We start from the raw sequence: 6,881 nt of genomic DNA on the forward strand, positions 1-6,881 counted from the left end.
CATGTGAATATTTAGTGTTATACCGACTTCTGTAACTAGCTTCACCATGTAACGGATAGTTCGGTTATAAATAGCAGAGTCAGGCTTCCTAAATAGTTATCGATCTGAGCGCTGGATTGAGTTTAAAGCCTCTGAAATCGAGGACAGGGTGGACAGTAGTCTGGACCGAGCCGAGCTCATTAGTTCCAGTTATTAGTTTGTTATGAATCTGTAAAGCGCTGGGCGGTGGTGTGATGTGCTTCGATGTTGTAACTACAGCGCGCTCCTTTTATTCTGCGTCTCTAAACACCGCAGCTGAGCTGTGATCTGTGTGTAGAACAGGTTCTCACTCAGCACAGTTATTAGCAAGCACGGATATGGTTATTTTCTTACTCAGAACATCACTAGGGACTGAAAATCTCAATATATTAACATTTTCTTTAGAGGTAAAATGGCACGAAGGTGGAAGAAGAATAATTATAACTAGACCAGTACATTTCCTGAAGAAAATGTGAGCGGTGCTTGCCATGGTGAAATCGGGACAGGGCGCCAATACATTCAAGAGCCGCCCGCGTAGGGTGCCAATACTTTTTAGAGCCGACCGTCAAGGGCGCCAGTACTTTTGAGAGCTGGCCGTGCAGGGTGCCAATACTTTTGAGAGCTGGCCAGATCGTGTGCCAATACTTCTGAGAGCTGAACAGATCGTGTGCCAATACATTTTAGAGCCGAACGTGTACGGAGGCAATACTTTTACAGCTTTCAGTTTAGAGGGCCAATACTTTCACAACTCAATGCAAGTCTATGGGAAATTTTCTGACTTTGAGCTTCCGTACTGGGAATGCCGACATTCCAATCACTTCCAAAAGTCATAGCACACCTCTCCTCAATAAGCCGATCGATTCGACACCTCACCCGTCGATCTCCGACAAACGGTGCGAGACTAGTTACATGCCGAAAAAAAAGTGGAAGAAGAAGAATAATAATTATAACTAGACTGGTACATTTCCTGAAGAAAATGTGAGAGGTGCTTGCAGTGGCGAAACAGGGACGGGCCCCAATACTTTCGAGAGCTGACGGTGTAGGGCGGCAATACTTTCGAGAGCTGGACAGATATGGCGCCAGCATTGTTAGAGCCGGCCGTGTAGTGCGCCAATACTTTTTAGATCCGACCGTCAAGGGCGCCAGTACTTTTGAGAGCTGGCCGTGCAGGGTGCCAATACTTCTGAGAGCCGAACAGATCGTGTGCCAATACATTTTAGAGCCAAATGTGTATGGAGGAAAATTTTTTAGAGCTTTCTCCTTAGAGGGCCAATACGTTCGAAACTCAATACAAGTCTCTGGGAAATTTTCTGATTTTGAGCTTCCGTAGCGGGAATTCCGGCATTCTGATCGCTTATAAAAGTCATAGCACACCTCTGCTCAATAAGCCGATCGATTCGCACCTCACCCGTAGATTTCCGACAAACGGTGCGGGACTAGTTACGTGCCGAAAAAAAAGTGGAAGAAGAAGAATAATTATTATAATAATAATTAGACTGGTACATTTCCTGAAGAAAATGTGAGTGGTGCTTGTGTGGCAAAATTCAGATCGGGCGCCAATACTTTTGAAAGCCGACAGCGTAGGGCGCCAATACTTTCGAGAGTCGGACGAATAGGGTGCTAGAGGGGTTTAGCATGATGCTCGCGTGTTTTAGCATGATGCTCGCGTGTTTTAGCATGATGCTCGAGTGTTTTAGCATGATGCTCGGGTGTTTTAGCATCATGCTAGCATGTTTTAGCATCATGCTAGCATGTTTTAGCATCATGCTAGCATGTTTTAGCATCATGCTAGCATGTTTTAGCAAGTTTTAGCATTATGCTAGCATGTTTTAGCATTGTGCTAGCATGTTTTAGCATCGTGCTAGCATGTTTTAGCATCGTGCTAGCATGTTTTAGCATCTCGCTTACATGTTTTAGCATCATGCTGGCATGTTGCTAGCATGTGTTAGCACTGTACTGGCCATATAGGGTGCCAATACTTTTAAAGCTGGACAAATAGGGCGCAAATACTTTAGAATGCCGGACTCTAGGGCACCAATATATTCGAGAGGTGAAAGTGTAGGGTGTCAATAATTTCGAGTGCCGGACGCTAAGGGCGGCAATACTTTCGAGAGCCGACAGCGTAGGACAGCAATACTTTCGAGTGCCGGACGCTAAGGGCGCCAATACTTTCGCGAGCCAGACAGATGGGGCGCCAGCATTGTTAGAGCCGGCTGTATAGTGCGCCAATACTTTTTAGAGCCAGCCGTCAAGGGCGCCAGTACTTTTGAGAGCTGGCCGTGCGGGGTCCCAATACTTTTGAGCGCCGGCAGGATAGGGTGCCAATACGGTTTAGAGCCGAACATGTACGGAGGCAAAACTTTTAGAGCTTTCTCCTTAGAGGGCCAATACTTTCGAACTCAATGCAAGTCTATGGGAAATTTTCAGAATTTGAGCTTCCGTAGCGGGAATTCCGGCATTCCGAACGCTTATAAAAGTCATAGCACACATCTTCTCAATAAGCCGATCGATTCGACACCTCACCCGTCGATCTCCGACAAACGGTGCGGGACTAGTTACATGCCGAAAAAACGTGGAAGAATAATCATAATAACTAGACCGGTACATTTCCTGAAGAAAATGTGAGTGGTGCTTGTGTTGGTGAAACAGGGATGGGTGCCAATACTTTCCAGAGCCGACAGCATAGGGCGCCAATACTTCCAGAGCCGGACAAATATGGCGCCAGCATTGTTAGAGCCGGCCGTGTAGTGCGCCAATACATTTTAGAGCCGACTGTCGAGGGCGCCAGTACTTTTGAGAGCTGGCCGTGCGGGGTCCCAATACTTTTGAGCGCCGGCCAGAGAGGAGTAATAATTATAATAATAATAATAATAATAATATTATTATTATTATTATTATTATTATTATTATTATTATTATTATTATTATTAAGTATGCAAGGGAACAATATTAGTGCTTTTGAAGCACCACTGATTAAATGATCCATAGAATTAACCTGCATAAAAAATGACGATGTCTGCATAGTTTTTCTTCAAAGTGTACTTTCATTGTACTTGAAAATTGCAGTTGTGAAGTATTTGTCCACTTAAACATTTACATCTGACCGTTAACAATAAAAATTCTGTGCAGAGCTATCATATTTGTAGAATTTGATGTTGAATATTCGGTCACTGAATACTTCTCTCTTTCTCTCGTTGTGTATTAAGTATTGATGCTGCAAAAGAAGACGGATCTTTTGGTAGGCTGGTTAATGATGACCACAAGCACCCAAATGGCAGAATGCAGAAGACTGAAGTGGATGGAAGCCCACATCTTGGTCTGTTTGCTTTAACAGACTTTAAAGAAGGTGATGAAATTACCTACAATTACGGAGGAGGAGACTGGCCTTGGTGTAGCAAGGTATGCAGGGTATCTCCCTCTCTGTTTTCACAATTTAAAAATTATTCAAAAATAAACATTGTCTTATCCGGTAGTGGTGCAATTCATTTTTGTTGCACAACTAATTTTGTGCTTGTGCATTAACAATAAAATTAGACATTATTGTTCATCTGATCTGCTTCAGGTATTTTACTGCCACGTTTAAACATTAACTACAAAACGTGTGTGTCTGAATGCACCGTAATTATCCCAAAGTCTTCCAAAGTATCCCATTTCTAACCCTGAAATCATAAACTTAATTCCTATAGTGAAATAATTATTGTTTTTGTCGTATTGAACAGCATGTTTGCTTTCTGTTACATAATCTTGTCTGTTAATAGTTACCGCCAAAAAGAAAGAAGTAAAGAATCTCCGTAATGTTTAAACTAGAAGACAAAAAACCCCATCACCTCTCTCTCTCTCTCTCTCTCTCTCTCTCTCTCTCTCTCTCTCTCTAAACCCCGCCCATACATACATGTTTCAGACACACCTCTCTCACTCTCTCTCTCTCTCTCTCTCTCTCTCTCTCTCTCTCTCTCTCTCTAAACCCCGCCCATACATGTTTCAGACACACCTCTCTCACTCTCTCTCTCTCTCTCTCTCTCTCTCTCTCTCTCTCTCTCTCTCTAAACCCCGCCCATACATGTTTCAGACACACCTCTCTCTCTCTCTCTCTCTCTCTCTCTCTCTCTAAACCCCGCCCATACATGTTTCAGACACACCTCTCTCTCTCTCTCTCTCTCTCTCTCTCTCTCTCTCTCTCTCTAAACCCCGCCCATACATGTTTCAGACACACCTCTCTCTCTCTCTCTCTCTCTCTCTCTCTCTCTCTCTCTCTCTCTCTAAACCCCTGAGCAACAGTTTGTAGGTAGTCTAATTTATGATCTTTGTGTTTTCCTGAGCAACAGTTTGTAGGTAGTCTAATTTATGATCTTTGTGTTTTTCCTGAGCAAGAGCTTTGTGTGGAGACACTTATTTTATGACCGGGGGTCGTGGTGTAAATCCTATCAGTATGTTTATGATAATGAGTTGGTGTCTGGGGGTGTTAATGGCTTTACGATACCCCCAGCAATAGGTGGACTCTATGTTTAAAAGTGGAGTGAGTTACACAGAAGTCTCTAAGATCTCGGCTGTGTACCAGTGTTTGCGCTGTGTGATTTAAACGAACCTGCGGCTTCTCATTTTAGCACCGCTAAAGTTTTATTTTTATTTTGAGGAATACTTCAAAGAGGAGGTGGCTGTCTATCGTAACAGTAAGTGTTTTATTAGTGGTGCTTGAAAAGCACTACTATTGTTCTCTTGCATACTTATTATTATTATTATTATTCCACGTTTTTTTCGGCGCGTAACTAGTCCCGCACCGTTTGTCGGAGATCGACAGGTGAGGTGTCGAATCAATCGGCTTATTGAGGAGAGGTGTGCTATGACTTTTATAAGTGATCGGAATGCCGGAATTCCCGCTACAGAAGCTCAAATTCTGAAAATTTCCAATAGACTTGCATTGAGTTATGAAAGTATTGGCCTCTAAACAGAAATCTCTAAAAGTTTTGCCTCCGTACATGTTCGGCTCTAAAATGTATTGGCACACGATCTGTTCGGCTCTAAAATGTATTGGCACCCTATCCGGCCGGCGCTCAAAAGTATTGGGACCCCGCACGGCCAGCTCTCAAAAGTACTGGCACCCTTGACAGTTAGCTCTAAAAAGTATTGGCGCACTACAAGGCCGGCTCTAACAATGCTGGCGCCCTATCTGTCTGGCTCTCGAAAATATTGGCACCCTATTTGTCCGGCTTTAAAAGTATTAGCACCCTAAACAGCCAGTATAGTGCTAACACATGCTAGCAACATGCCAGCATGATGCTAAAGCATGCTAGCATGATGCTAAAACATGCTCAAACATATAAGCATGATGCTAAAACGTGCAAGCATGATGCTAAAACGTGCAAGCATGATGCTAAAACGTGCAAGCATGATGCTAAAACGTGCAAGCATGATGCTAAAACGTGCAAGCATGATGCTAAAACGTGCTAGCATGACGGTAAAACATGCTAGCATGACGGTAAAACATGCTAGCATGATGCTAAAACATACTAGCATGACAGTAAAACGTGCAAGCATGATGCTAAAACGTGCAAGCATGATGCTAAAACATGCTAGCATCAAGCTAAAACCCTCTAGCAACCTATCCATCCGGCTCTCGAAAGTATTGGCGCCCAATCCAAATTTTGCCAGTGCAAGCACCACTCACATTTTCTTCAGGAAATGTACCGTCCTAGTTATTATAATAATTATTATTATTCTTCCACTATTTTTTGGCGCGTAACTTCTCTCGCGTTTGTCGGAGATCAAAGGGTGAGGTGTCAAGTTGATCGGCTTATTGAGCAGAGGTGTGTTATGACTTTTATAAGCGATCGGAATGCCGGAATTCCCACTACGGAAGCTCAAAGTCAGAAAATTCCCCACAGACTTGCATTGAGTTTTGAAAGTATTGGCCCTCTAAACAGAAAGCTTTTAAAAAAAATTGCCTCCGTACACATTTGGCTCTAAAATGTATTGGCACACGATCTGTTCAGCTCTCAGAAGTATTGGCACCCTATCTGGCCGCCTCTCAAAAGTATTGGCACCCCGCACAGTCTACTCTCAAAAGTACTGGCACCCTTGATGGTCAGCTCTAAAAGGTATTGGCGCACTACACGGCCAGCTCCAACAGTGCTTGCGCCCTATCTGTCCGGCTCTCAAAAGTATTGGCGCCCCATTCCTGTTTTGCCATGGCAAGCACCATCCACATTTTCTTCAGGAAATGTACCGGTCTAGTTATTATTATAATTAATGGTGCTTGAAAAGCACTACTATTGTTCTTCGGCCAACTTAGTATTATTAATAATAATAATAATAATATTATTATTATTATTATTATTATTATTATTATTATTATTATTATTATTAATGGTCCTTGAAAAGCACTATTATTGTTATTTGGCAAATTTATTATAATTCTTCTTCTTCTTCCAGTTTTTTTTTCGGTGCGAAACTAGTCCCGCACTGTTTGTCGGAGATCGACGGTTGAGGTGTCGAATCGATCGGCTTATTGAGGAGAGGTGTGCTATGTATTACGGAAGTGATCGGAATGTCGGCATTCCCGGTACGGAAGCTCAAAGTCGGAAAATTTCCCATAGACTTGCATTGAGTTGTGAAAGAATTGGCCCTCTACACCGCCAGCTCTAAAAGAATTGCCTCCATACACGCCCGGCTCTAAAAAGTATTGGCAACCAATCTGTCCGGCTCTCAGAAGTATTGGCGCCCTATCTGGCCGACTCTCAAAAGTATTGGCACCCCGCATGGCTGGCTCTCCAAAGTATTTCCGCCCTACACGGCCAGCTCTAAAAAGTATAGCTGCACTACACGGCCGGCTCTCAGAAGTATTGGCGCCCTGTGACTCCAGCTCT

At 43.3% G+C, this 6,881-nt stretch overlaps 1 long non-coding RNA gene across 1 annotated transcript in view; it reads left to right on the forward strand.

Moving 5' to 3' along the window:
* Window positions 1-3,543, forward strand: part of LOC128630431 (uncharacterized) — a 4,451-nt gene extending 908 nt beyond the window's left edge. Inside the window, exon 3 of the long non-coding RNA XR_008394742.1 lies at window positions 3,225-3,543. This is a non-coding gene — a long non-coding RNA (uncharacterized LOC128630431). The remainder of the gene's footprint in view (window positions 1-3,224) is intronic.
* Window positions 3,544-6,881: the final 3,338 nt, after the last annotated feature.

The sequence above is a fragment of the Ictalurus punctatus genome, unplaced genomic scaffold (assembly GCF_001660625.3).
Source record: "Ictalurus punctatus breed USDA103 unplaced genomic scaffold, Coco_2.0 Super-Scaffold_100056, whole genome shotgun sequence".
Classification (NCBI taxonomy): domain Eukaryota; kingdom Metazoa; phylum Chordata; class Actinopteri; order Siluriformes; family Ictaluridae; genus Ictalurus; species Ictalurus punctatus.